Here is a 14363-nt window from a genome sequence, read left to right as displayed (position 1 = left end):
AGGAAGTCAGAAGGAGAGTTTCTACTCTGAGAATTAAGGAGAAAAAGTGAATCTGTGGGTTGGTGAAGCTCAAGGCTCAAGGTGTTGACCTTGGAAGAAGAACCTAGCAACATGCAAGGAGATAAAAGAAGACTTTCTGCTCATTTAGAGACAAGGAGAGAAAACCTGAGTTAGAGAGTAGTGTTCTGAAAGGAGGTTTCTCTACTTGGATAATGCTTTCTTTCAAAGAAGCATTCGGCCAATACTGAAGAACTCAAGCTGAGGTTTGCGAATCTGGTTTTGCACATAGCAAAGAGGCTGCTGATGAAGTCAATCTCCTTCATGTTTTACTGATTGTAATGTACTTTTCAATGTTTATCTTTCTGTAATTTCTTGCGAGAAAAGGCATTGTGAGGAAACTCAAGTAAAAGCCATGAGTGGAAAAAGGCTGAGTGAAACACTTGAGAGAAAAGCCTAGAGTTATTTTCTGATTTCTTTAGGTATGTCTATGTCTTGTATCTTGTATCTGTGAGGTATCCCTTTCTTAGTTGGGTTAGCACTAAGAGTGAATAGTTAGGTAATAGCATAGCCAATGTCAAGTTAGGTTAGAATTTGAGTGTGGAAGGATTGGGTCAATCCTGTGGAATTGATGTATGTAATACTGTTAACTATAGTGGAAATTCCTCCATTGTTGTGGAGGAGACTGGACGTAGGTTGCATAGCAAAAGGCAACCGAACCAGGATATATGCTGGTGTTAGCTTTTCTCTTCTCTGCACTGTTCTGTTTTCTGATATTCATGAGACAAAAATAAATTGTCTCATAAATTTTCGCTGCTGAGTTCAAACAGAATCAGAATTGAAAGTTTGTTTAAAAAGGTTCGTAACAACAACTAAAAGAAAGGCATAGATTCAACCCCCCATTCTTTAAGCCTACCACAACCTTCAATTGGTATCAAGAGCTAAGGTCTCAAGAATCAAGCTTAACCGCTTGGAGCAAAGATCCAATGGCGAACAACTTGGGCACAACCACAGTTGCCTACACCCTCACTGAATGCCATTCAAACAACCGGCCACCTTTCTTCAACGGGAAGAACTACTCCTACTGGAAAGAAAGGATAAGGATTTTCATCCAATCCATTGACTACAACATATGGAAGATTGTTGTGAGCGGTCCCAAGATCCCATAAAAAACAAGTGCTGATGGAGTGGTAAATCCAAAAGAAGAAGCTGAATAGAATGAAGATGATAAGAAGAAGATAGAGCTGAATGCTAAAGCAATCAACCTTCTTCACTGTGCTATCAGCTTTGAAGAGTACCGGAAGTTGTCTAGATGCAAGACAGCCAAAAAAAATTGGGAAAAACTCTAGGTTACACACGAAGGCACTAAATAAGTCAAAGAAACGAGGATTGATATGTTGCGAAAAGAGTACGAGATGTTTAGCATGAAAGATGGAGAAAGCATTGATGAAGAGTTTGAGAGATTCTCAATCATAATCAACAACCTTGATGCTATGGGTACAAACTATGCTGAACAAACCTTGGTGAGAAAACTCCTTAGAAGCCTCACAAAAGAATGGGAAAACACTGCCACTGTCCTAACCGAGAGTAACAACATAAGTCCCATAACCTATGATGAGCTGAGAGGAAAACTCCTTGCCTATGAAGCCACACACACAAACACAGACTCAAAGAAAAAGGGAATAGCCCTCAAGTCACAAATAGAACCGAAAGAGAGTGAGTCTAGTGATGGTATTTCAGATGACGAGCTTTTGTTTTTTGCTAGGAGATTTAGAAGGATGATGAAGAACAAGGGCAAATACAAGGGTTCAAGTTCAAAGGAGCACAAGATCGACTTGAGCAAAGTGACGTGCCATCACTGCAAGGAGGCTGGACACTTCAAGCTAAACTGTCCAAAGCTTAAAAAGGAGGACAAATGAAAGAAGGAAAGGAAGAGAGTACTCATGGCAGCTTGGGAGGATCTTGAGAACGACTCAAATGAAGAAGAAGAATATGAAGGAGATGACAAAGACTGCTTCATGGCTGGAAACAACAATCTTGATGAGATAAATTACTATGATTTGACCATTGAGGACTTACATGCTATTATTGATGATCTCACTTTAAACACCTCAAAACTGCTTGACAAGTACAATGAATGCAGATCTAAAAGAGATGTGTTAAGAGCTGAAATTAATTTTTTAAAAGAAAAAGTGAAGGAAACTGAATGTGCTTTGGACATCATTGAAGAAAACAGATTTCTAAAATCTGAACTTGAAAAATTAAAAGGAAAGCACATTGTGGATCCTTCTCATGAGTTAATTACTGAAAATGAAAGATTAAATGATATGATTAAAAGGCTGAATGGTGACTTAGCAAAATTTGCTCAAGGTTCTAGTAACTTGAACAAATTACTTGCAAGTCAAAGACCATTATTTGAAAAATCTGGTTTAGGCTACATAGCCAAGGAAGATGCAGTTTCCAACACTTCCTCTATAAAATTTGTGGCTTCTTCATCAAATACCAAATCCATACTAAACAAATCGGGTATTAGATATGTTTCAACTTTTGAAAAAAATTTTGATGAAGTATACACAAGTGAAACTGAGCCTTCACCAAGAACTGATCTGAGTTCAAACCGGCCAGGTTTGGGTTACATTTCGAAAAATGAGGTTGTTTTCAAGAAACCACCATTTTACAACAAAACCTCATTTTCAAAAGGTAAAAATGTTCAAAGAAATTCTGGTGAAAATGCTTTTGCAAAGAGGAATAACTTTAATAAAAACTAGTTTGTCAAAAGAAATGCATCTCCTCCAAAAACCAGAAAATTTCAACACTTTAATCATTTCAAGCAATATAACTCACCTCAATTTTAGCGACACACATCAGAAAATCATTGTCAATTGCAAGAAAATTGGTCACTCATATGCACAATGTTTCATTGAAAAAAGAGTTATAAGAAACAAAGTTTACAATGTTGTTTGTGATTTCAATGCACTTGGGCAATCAAGATGGATTAACTTCAAAGGATCCAAATTAATTTGGATACCTATGGCTACTTGAAACTCTTCATACAGATTTGCCTAGCATCCAAGAACAAAAAGGACATGTGGTACATAGATAGTGGATGTTCAAGGCACATGACTGGAAGGTCAACCTACTTCATCAAACTAAATAAGTATGATGGAGGTTTTGTGACCTTTGGAGATGATGGTAAAGGTAAAATCATTGCTGTTGGAAAAGTAGGTAATGAGCAATCTACTTTCATTGATGATGTACTTTTGGTATGTGGTTTGAAGCACAATCTTTTGAGTATAAGTCAGTTATGTGATTTAGGATATTTAGTGACTTTCAAAAGATTTGAATGCTGTGTTGTTAATGAAAGGACAAATGAAGTGATGTTTGTTGTCAAGCATTTTAATAATATGTATGGACTTACTCTTGATAAACTAAAGGATCAAAATGTAGCTTGTCTTCACTCTAAAGAATCTGAAAAGTGGTTATGGCACAAGAGATTGAGACATGCAAGTATGTTTCAAATAAATAAACTTGTAAAGAAAGAATTAGTAAGATGTCTTCCTTTGATAAAGTTTGACAAAGACATCACTTGTGATGCTTGCCAAATGGGAAAACAAACCAAAAGTTCTTTTAAACCAAAGGAAGACATCTCTACTAAAAGACCACTTGAGTTGCTACACATTGATTTATTTGGTCCAACAAGAACTCAAAGCCTAGGTGGTAAATATTATGGTTTAGTAATTGTGGATGACTATACTAGGTTTGGTTGGATTTTGTTTCTTGCACACAAAAATGAAGCCTTTTCGGCCTTTGAACCTTTTTGCAAGAAAATTCAAAATGAAAATGATTTAAAAATCTCTTCTATAAGAAGTGATCATGGAACTGAATTTGAAAATAATTTATTTGAATCCTTTTGTGAGGAATTTGGAATATCTCACAACTTCTCTTGTCCAAGAACACCACAACAAAATGGTGTTGTGGAAAGAAGAAATAGAAGCATACAAGAGATGACGAGAGCTATGCTTTGTGAGAGTAATGTTTCAAAATTCCTTTGGGCTGAAGGGGTTAACACGGCTTGCCACATTTTGAATAGAACAATCATAAGAAAATTTTTGAAGAAAACCCCTTATGAACTTTGGAAAGGCTACCCACCAAACTTAGACTACTTACACATCTTTGGATGCAAATATTTTATTTTGAATAATAAAGAAACTTTGGGTAGGTTTGATCCAAAGGCGTATGAGTGTTTGTTTGCAGGATATTCCACAACTAGTAAAGCCTATAGGGTTTATCATCAAGATGCTAGAATTATTGAGGAGTCCATACATGTTACATTTTGTGATACTAATTTGGTGCAAAGCATTTTGAAAGATTGTGATGCAGGAAATCAAGCTCAAAAGGAAGATGAAACCACTCAAAATAATGAAAAAGGAAATTCTGGTCAAACTAAACCAGAAACTGCAACTGCTGAAAATTCAAGAGACAATTCCATGTTGCTCATGAATCTGAAGGAAATCCTGAAGCCAGCAGCACCCAGAATCCCTTGGTATCTGAATCTGCCTCCAAATCTATCAGACCTCGTGAATGAAGATTCTTGAATAATTATCCTAAGGAATTTGTCATTGGGGATGTCTCTCATGGAGTGCAAACTCAGTCTTCCACTAGAAAGGCAAATGAAGGATCTAACATTGCCCTTCTTTCACAAATAGAGCCTCAAAACATCAAAGAAGCCCTTAGTGACCCCTCTTGGGTTAAAGCTATGGAGGATGAGCTTCTTGAGTTTGAAAAGAATCAAGTATGGACTTTGGTTCCAAGGCCAAGTGGAAAGAAAGTGATCGGCACCAAGTGGATATTTCGGAACAAGTTGGGAGAAGATGGTAGCATTACAAGAAACAAGGCAAGGCTAGTGGCACAAGGATATGACCAAGAAGAAGGAATAGACTTTGATGAATTCTTTGCCCCTGTTGCCCGAATGGAAGCCATAAGACTTCTCTTAGCTTATGCTGCATTTTGTGGTTTTAAATTATATCAAATGGATGTGAAATGTGCATTTTTGAATGGTGTGATAGATAGAGAAGTGTATGTGGAGCAGCCTCCTGGTTTTGAAAATAAAGAGCATTCTAATCATGTTTTCAAATTGTCTAAAGCTCTCTATGGTTTAAGACAAGCTCCTAGAGCTTGGTATGAGTGACTTAGCTCTTTTCTTTTGAAAAATAATTTTCAAAGAGGCACCACTGACACAACTCTATTTATCAAGAATTCTAATGATTCTTTTATTCTAATCCAAATATATGTTGATGACATTACTTTTAGATCAGCCAATGAATCTCTTTGTTCTGAATTTGGAAAACTCATGACAAGTGAATTTGACATGAGTATGATGGGTGAACTTAATTTTTTCATTGGGCTGCAAATTAAATAAAATGAAAATGGTATTTTCATTCATCAAGAGAAGTATGCCAAGGAATTAGTTAAGAAATTTGGTATGAAAAATGCCAAACCCATGGGAACTCCCATGCACCCTAATTCAAAATTAGATAAGAGAGAAACTGAGAAAGATGTAGATGAGACTAGGTATAGAGGAATGATTGGTTCTCTTATGTACTTAACTTCCTCTAGACCCGATATTGTGCAAAGTGTTGAATTGTGTTCAAGGTTCCAATCCAAACCAAAAGAGTCATATCTTTCTGCAGTTAAGAGAATCATTAGATATGTTCATGGCACATCCAATTTTGGTCTTTGGTATCCTAGGATTGATGATTTTTCTGCAGTTGGTTATTGTGATGCAGATTTTGCTGGTGATAGAGTTGATAGAAGGAGCACTTCAGGCCTATGTTGCTTCCTTGGAAAGTCATTGAATGTTTGGTCAAGTAAAAAGCAACCAACAGTGGCCTTATCCACTGCTGAGGCTGAGTATATTGCTGCTTCTTCTTGTTGTTCTCAGCTTTTATGGTTAAAAACACAGCTTGCCGATTACAAATTAAATGCTGAAAATATTCCCTTGATGTGTGATAATATGAGTGCCATTAATATTTCTAAAAATCCAGTTTTGCACTCTAGGACTAAGCATATTGAAGTGAAATTTCACTCAATAAGAGAACATGTCAAAAAGGGGGATATTAGTATTCAATTTGTTAAATCAGAGGAGCAATTAGCAGATATTTTCACAAAACCATTAGCTGAGGACAGATTCTGTATGCTTAGGACAAGTCTAGGAATTTTGAGTTATGATTCTTTATTTGATAATTGCTTATGAATTTGCTGGAGCTTTTTTTTTTGTCTCATAAACAGGTATGAGACAATTCTGGGCAGAAGATGAACGTTTCCCTTCAATCAGCGAAGTTTGGATTTGTTGCAAGTGAAAAATTAATCTGGGCCAACCTCAAGTCAGATCCGGGTAGCCCTATGTGTTTCCTTTATTCAAACCACCTATGGGCCCAACATGAATGTTGTATTTTTGTTTGTTTGTTATTATGATGGCTTGTGTGTTTAAGTTTTCTTAAAGGGTTTTCATTTAATGTTTCGTGGCCCAAAAGGTTTCCAAGTGGATTTATTTTTTTAGTCCAAAAAAAGGGTTTTAGTTTAATTTTGTTGTCTTTCAAAATTTAAATTAATTTCCAGTTTTATTTTAAAATCAAATAAAATCTTTCTTTTATGAGGTCATGTCTTTTCAAGTCACTTCAAAAGGTGATGCAGTTGCATGGTTTTGGAAATTCACTTTTGGGTACAGTTACTAACACTCCCTCTCTTTCCTCCATAACTTCTCCTCAAACTCTTCAGTTTCTTCCCACTCTCTTTACTGCTTCTCTTCCCTCAAAAGCCTAAATATCACAAAATGAGGAAGAAAACTATTGCTAAAAGGCCTCCTCGTGAAAAAATCTTCAAGCCTCTCACAAAGCCTTCAACCCGCTCTCACGACCGAACCTTCACTCTATCTCCTTCTCCTCCTACCTCTCCTCCTCGGTGTGATCCCATGGCACGAACCAAAAATCCTTCTAGGGTAACTCCTTCCGCCAAGAAGACACCACAGACAAAAGAACCTCCATCCAAGCCAGGGTCATCGAAGCCAAGTTCATCCAAGGGGAAGCGACCAGCCACACCTAAACCTCCACCTGAGCCCACACAACCAAAGTCTAGGTCTGTTCCATTACGCTCTCAAAGAGGAAAAACTCGAGTTCCTCTTAAGTCAGTTAAAGAACCAGACATTGGCCCTTTTGATCACAAAGCTCACTTTTTGACTTCTCATTCGAACTATAACCCTTATAGATTCAAACCTGCCATGAACAATGATTTTTATGAGGGGATTATCCAGTATCATACCCTGTGTCCATCTTTTCTAGCTGATTTGCCATCTTTGAAAAGAAAAAATTTTCCATTTGTTGATAACTTGATTTTTCTGGACTGGAATCATCTTTTTGATATCAAAAAGCCTGTTTACCCCTTGTTGGTCAAAGAATTTTATGCCAACATGACTTATCATGAAGGCACTGCTCACTCATATGTAAAGGGCCAAGACATAGTTTTAAACAATGAAACTATCAGTGATGCTTTGAAGTATACTGATGTTGGGCTTTGTGCTTACACTTCGGTTAAGTGGGATGAAGGTGTTGGAATTTCTTATCATGATGCATTGGCTCACATTTGTGAACATGTTTCTTTAATAGATGGCATTACACCTACTCATAAAGCCCTATGGTATGAGCGTGCTCAGTTGCATCGAATGGTGAACCACATTATTCTTCCTCAAAGTGGCTCATATCAAAGGGTTTCCTACACTGATACTCTTGTTTTATATGCCCTTCTCACCAAAACTGAAATTTCTTTTGCATACTTGATGGTTAGATATATGTTTGACTCTGTTAGGAGTGAAAAAGATAAAGCACTTTCTTATGGCATGTTTCTAACTTGCATATTTGAGTATTTTGGTGTTGACTTGACCAATGAGGATTATCAAAATAGACATTCATACCTAAAAGGGGGTGGTTCAGTGAAACAGAACAAAGGACCTACTCGATCTGAAAGGGTGGTCTTAGATAATGAAGATGATGACTTTGTTCCTGAGGATTCTCCTTCTCTTTCCAATGAGGGTACATCCGTATCTGCTGGGAAGAAATCTGCTCTGCTGAATGTGGTCAAAGATGTTGTTCAGGAGTTTGTCTCCCAATCAAACCACTTAATTGCCATGAGCAAGGAACAAAGGAAGCTAGCCAGCAAGCATGAGAATTTCCTAAAGAAATCAAGGGATAAAGTGGTTGTGTTCATGTCTTTTATCGATAACCTTCAAGAGGATGAAGACCCTGCCATTGATATTGAAGAGGAAGCTAATTCGGAGGGGAATGGTTCTGATGCCTAGAAATTGTCTCATGAAAAACTGCTGCTGCTCTCTTTTTATCTCATAACTTATGTTTCTTTTGCCACTGTTGAACTGTTTTTCATTTTGGATGACTGTAATAACTCTAAATGCTGCTGCACTTTTGTTAGTTTAGTTAGAACTTTGGACTGTGATCTAACTCTTTTCTTGCAGGACTTGTATTGATGCCTTTTTGATCATGCTTATTATCCGCCCTTGATGACAAAAGGGGGAGTAATAGTAGGATGGCAAATGTGTCCTAGGAATTTTTTGGCATTGCTGCAGCCACTAGTATTTCTTTTAGGATTTTTGTCTGACTGCTGCATTAAAACTTGATTTCACATGCTGAATCCTTTTGCTACTGACATTAGCTTGGCTGATTATGTGGTGTTGCTTATTTGATATCCCTTAGTCAAGATAAATGTGTATAGCTCGCTATAGTGCTCTTTTTAAGTATAATGTAAAACAAAAACAAAGAGGAAAGCATAAATCCAGGGGGAGCTAATCTTGAAAAGGAAAGGGGGAGCAACACTAAAGCAAGTAATATCAAAGGGAAGTTTTCTAACTTTACTAAAATTTAATTCCTTTTGGTTATTGCTTGATTATGTTTGTCATCAAGGGGGAGATTGTTGAGTTAAGAAATTAACCAAATTAATTTGTGATGACAAACATTATTTTTGGGCAAAATAAATAATTTGTGTTAAGTAATTATAAATTGAATATTACTAATTATGTATTGTTGCAGGCTAAAATGCAATAGCCCAAATGAAATGAAAAGCAAAATGCAAGGATTTTGGGCTAAAAGAAATATCAGAAGCCCAAGGAATCAAAGCTAAAGAAATCAAAGCGGGCCAAGCATATCACTACCCGATCCAAACCCGTGTCCATTCCACAAAGCTTCTCATACAAGATTGAAGTCTTCACTCCTTCAATGTGCTTTAATCAAAAGCAACGTTCACCTCTGTGAGTTGGTCAGAAACTCAAAAAAGTAAGAAAGAGAGAAAGAGCTTCTTCCCTAAGCTAGTCACCAAAGAAGCAAGAGAGAGAAGGATTAAGCTTGAATGACAGTTGTCAAATCACCAAGCTCAAACCAAATCAAGCTTAGGTTAAAGGTAACCCATTTCCTCTTGCATGCATCAGACCTTCTTCTCTTCTTCCAAACTTTCTGTAAGTTCGAAAATAGCATTCAAGAAAAAGTTATTTTCTGCCCTAATCTGCTGTATATCTACGGTCACAAGTGATTCTTAGGGACCAAGTAGCTTCTCAATAGCTCAGATTAAGTTAACCATTGAAAGATTTTTGTGGTTGCTGTTGAATGACTTTCGGTCAAGATGAGGAAGTCAGAAGGAGAGTTTCTACTCTGGGGATTAAGGAGAAAAAGTGAATCTGTGGGTTGGTGAAGCTCAAGGCTCAAGGTGTTGACCTTGGAAGAATAACCTAGCAATATGCAAGGAGATAAAAGAAGACTTTCTGCTCATTTAGAGGCAAGGAGAGAAAACCTGAGTTAGAGAGTAGTGTTCTGAAAGGAGGTTCCTCTACTTGGATAATGCTTTCTTTCAAAGAAGCATTTGGCCAATACTGAAGAACTCAAGCTGAGGTTTGCGAATCTGGTTTTGCACATAGCAAAGAGGCTGCTGATGAAGTCAATCTCCTTCATGTTTTACTGATTGTAATGTACTTTTCAATGCTTATCTTTCTGTAATTTCTTGTGAGAAAAGACATTGTGAGGAAACTCAAGTAAAAGCCATGAGTAGAAAAAGGCTGAGTGAAATACTTGAGAGAAAAACCTAGAGTTATTTTCTGATTTCTTTAGGTATGTCTATGTCTTGTATCTTGTACCTGTGAGGTATCCCTTTCTTAGTTGGGTTAGCACTAAGAGTGAATAGTTAGGTATTAGCATAGCCAATGTCAAGTTAGGTTAGAACTTGAGTGTGGAAGGATTGGGTCAATCCTGTGGAATTGATGTATGTAATACTGTTAACTATAGTGGAAATTCCTCCATTGTTGTGGAGGAGACTAGACGTAGGTTGTATAGCACAAGGCAACCGAATCAGGATATATGCTGGTGTTAGCTTTTCTCTTCTCTGCACTGTTCTGTTTTCTGATATTCATGAGACAAAAATAAATTGTCTCATAAATTTCTGCTGCTGAGTTCAAACAGAATCAGAATTGAAAGTTTGTTTAAAAAGGGTCGTAACAGCAACTAAAATAAAGGCATAAATTCAACCCCCTTCTCTAAGCCTACCACAATCTTCAATATGTGATCCTTACTCTCTTCCTTTCCAAAACCTTCCATAAGCCTCTCATAGCACCTTATCGTACATTTTTTCTAAATCAATAAATACCATATTTAGATCCCTTTTATTATTACTATACATCTCCATCATCCTTTTTAACAGGTATGTAGCTTCGGTGATGGATCTTCCTAGCATAAAACAAAATTAATTCTCTGTTACTTGTGTCTCTTGTCTCAACTTTCATTTTATCACCATTTTCCATAACTTCATGGTATGGCTCATGAGCTTGATCCCTCTATATCTCTCTTATTCTTGTAGATATGTACCAAAATGTTCTTTCTCCACTTATCTAGCATCTTCTTTTATCTTAAAATCTCATTAAAAAATTTGGTTAACCAACTGATGTCTTTCTCTCCAAGACCCTTCCAAACTTCAATTGGAATATTATCGGGTCCTATTGCCTTGCCATTTGCATCCACTTTAGAACCTCTTTTACCTCCAAGTCTCGAATCCTTCGATAGTAATCAAAGTTTTCATTTTCTTCCCTTCTACATAACCAACCAAGGCTCGAAAGAGTCTTCAGTCCTTCATTAAATAACTCGTAGAGGTAACTCTACCACCTTTCATTAATCCTCTCATCTTGTGCTAAAACATCTCTGTCTTTATTCTTTATGCACTTAATCTGTTCCAAGTTTCTCGTTCTTCTTTCAGCCTCTTTACGATTCTATATATATTTTTCTCCTTCTTTTGTACTTAAAGACTGGTAGAGACCTTCATATGCTCTTATTCTTACTTCACTTACAGCTACTTTTGTCTCTTTCTTAGCCACCTTATATTTTTTCCAATTATCTGCATTGCGGCACAAAGATCACTCTTTAAAGCACTCCGTTTTTGTCTTTATCTTTTCTTGTACACTCGCATTTCACTGCTATGACTCCTTGTCTCTTTGTCCTATCTCTATAGATCTACCAAAACTTTTTTATGTTAATCGTCTAATAATTTCTGCCATCTCCCTCCACATCTCCTCCGTGCTTCAATCTCCTTTTCACTTTGCCTCTTCTCCTATCGGTCTTAGTAAGCTTCTTTATTTTTCACCTTTCATCCGCTACCACCTCGTCCTTGGATCCTTGTATGATGTCTTTTTCTCAACTTTTACTCAACACGAAAATTTATGACGAGTATCCTATGTTGTATTGTTAAACTCTCTCCCGAAATAATTTTACAATTAATGCAAAATTTTCGGTCGACTCTCCTCAACAAGAAAAAGTCGATTTGAGAACTTATCATGTCACTTCTATGGAAGATTCTACAATGTTGAAGTCATTTCCTTTCTTTACATGCTGAAGACACATGGAGAGGCTGCTGGAATGACACGCATTGAGAGAGAAACCAAGGAAAAGCTAACTCTCTGCTTTGTAGCAGAACATGGGTCCCATATAGCTTTATTTGTCGGTTACTTACCCAAGTGCTTATGATTATAACGTTGAATTAATTAAAGTGTTAATTTTTTTAACTAATGTTAGAAGTTATTGCAAAAGCTGTGATGGGTTATTTTACAAAAAAGAGTGACTCGGATTCAAGAGGACTAACAGGTTTGGGTTTAACCAAAAAAACCTTAGTCTTATTACTAAGAGTGGATTGTAAGACCACAAAAAAAGAATTGGATTGGATTGACCACAAAAAAATTACCAACTAAAACCTGGGGAAAAAAATTCGATTTTTAATGTCTTAATGGAAAAAAGAAAAAAACGGTCTCGGGAACAACATAACTAGGAATATCATTATTCATTATTTTTGTTGGTCTTTCATAAATACAATAAAAAATTATATTCTAAAATATTTGCTTCACACTATTCATCTCACATGTGTAACATTGACATGAGACTCTCTTCTATGACACATTACTCTAATAGACTGTTTGCAAACTTAAATTATTGAACAAAAACATTTAATACCATAATTATTGTTTCTGTTATAGGCCATACTATGTATATTAATAATTTTTACTAATTATTTAATTTTATGATTATTTATTTTCATAGCCTCGGTATTTTTATTTTAATTTATTTTTATAATCTTTCTATTTTTACTTTTTTTTCCTCATACTTATGTTTCTTATTTTTATTTGTATTTTCATTCACTTATTTATGTTAGTTGCAATTTAGAAAAAATAAAAATTATAAATATAGTGATAAGGAAATGAGTAATAAAATAACTAGAAGTACCGTACGTTACAAGTAAATAAAGGTGATTGTTATTGACAATTAATTTTTAAGAAATGCTCTTTAATTTCATAAAAAAAATTTAACACTTCATTTTCAATTCAAAAATTATATTATCACTATCTTTTATCTTGCCAATAAATATGGTCATAACTTTAATTATTAAATTACACATTTTTATAGGCTTTTTATTTATGACATTTTTATTTAAGGCTTTTCAGCTGAACAAAATATTTTGTAACATGATAAACATACCTCATTTTTTGTTTTTGGTCAATCCAATCCAATCCTTTTTTTTTTGTGGTCTTACAATCCACTCTTGGTAATAAGGGTAGTACTAAATTGGTTCCTTAGGTTTGGACGTAATTCTATTTTGGTCCTTAAGGTTTAAAGTGTTTTATTTGAATCCAAAAAAGTTTCGTTTAACATCAATTTAGTCTCACAGTGAGGTCAAAATTAAATAATTAACAAAATATCCTACATAACAATAGTACAAGAACAAAATCGATAATCTGGAGAATAAATACAAGCTCCAGAGGCATAAAATCAACCATTGATACATCAATACATTTATTTATTCTTTTTATAATATAAATAAAATATTTTCTATAAAACTAAAGAAAATGATAAATAAATGTATTGATGCTTCAATGGTTGATTTTGTGCCTTTGGAGCTTGTACTTGTTCTCTAGATTATCGATTTTGTTCTTGAACTGTTGTTATGTAGGACATTTTGTTAATTATTTAATTTTGACATCACTGTGGGACTAAATTGATGCTAAATGAAACTTTTTTGGATTCAAATAGAACACTTTAAACCTTAAAGACCAAAACAGAATTACGCCCAAACTTAGGAGACCAATTTAGTACTTTACCCTAGTAATAATATGCCTTGTTTGGATGGAAGATAAAAAATGAGAGGAAAGAAAATGAGAGGAAAGAAAATGAAAAGAAAAGTTGATTTTTTTTATGTTGTTTGAATGAAGAGAAAATGGATGGAAAGAAAATAGGAAGAATTTTTTTTTGTTTAAATAAAAGAAAAAGTAAGAAAAGAGAAAATTATAACCAAATAAAATTACATTAATACCTTTCCTTATATTATATATAAATAATAATATTATAATATATCAATGTATTTTTATCATTGTTGATAAGAAAGGTAAATTTGTATTTTAACCATTGTTTATACTTTTCTCTCAGTTTTCATCTCATGTCCGATGAGAAAAGCTTTAGATGGCTTCCTTACTACTTTTTTGTTTTCTTTCCAATTTTCTATCCTGATCCAAATAGAGAAAAAGTCTATTTTCCATCCACTTTCCATCCTTACATTTTCTTTTCATTCAATTTCCTTTAAACCAAACAATGCGTAAGGTCTTTTTTGGTTAAACCCAAACCTGTTAGTCCTCTTGAATCCAAGTCTCTCTTTTTTGTAAAATAACCCATCATAGTTTTTTGCAATAACTTTTAACATTAGTTAAAAAAAATTAACACTTTAATTAACCCAATGTTATAATCATAAGCACTTGGGTAAGTAACCGACAAATTATGTGAGACCCATGT

At 35.1% G+C, this 14363-nt stretch overlaps 1 pseudogene; it reads left to right on the top strand.

The window, feature by feature from the left end:
- The first annotated feature begins 5497 nt into the window (after positions 1–5497).
- On the top strand, positions 5498–6356 carry LOC148566661 (secreted RxLR effector protein 161 pseudogene; annotated as a pseudogene).
- The last annotated feature ends 8007 nt before the right edge of the window (positions 6357–14363 follow it).

This window comes from Arachis ipaensis, chromosome B4 (genome assembly GCF_059453495.1).
Source record: "Arachis ipaensis isolate K30076 ecotype BB chromosome B4, ASM5945349v1, whole genome shotgun sequence".
Taxonomy (NCBI): Eukaryota; Viridiplantae; Streptophyta; class Magnoliopsida; order Fabales; family Fabaceae; genus Arachis; species Arachis ipaensis.
This window is presented reverse-complemented; position numbering and strand designations above follow the sequence as displayed.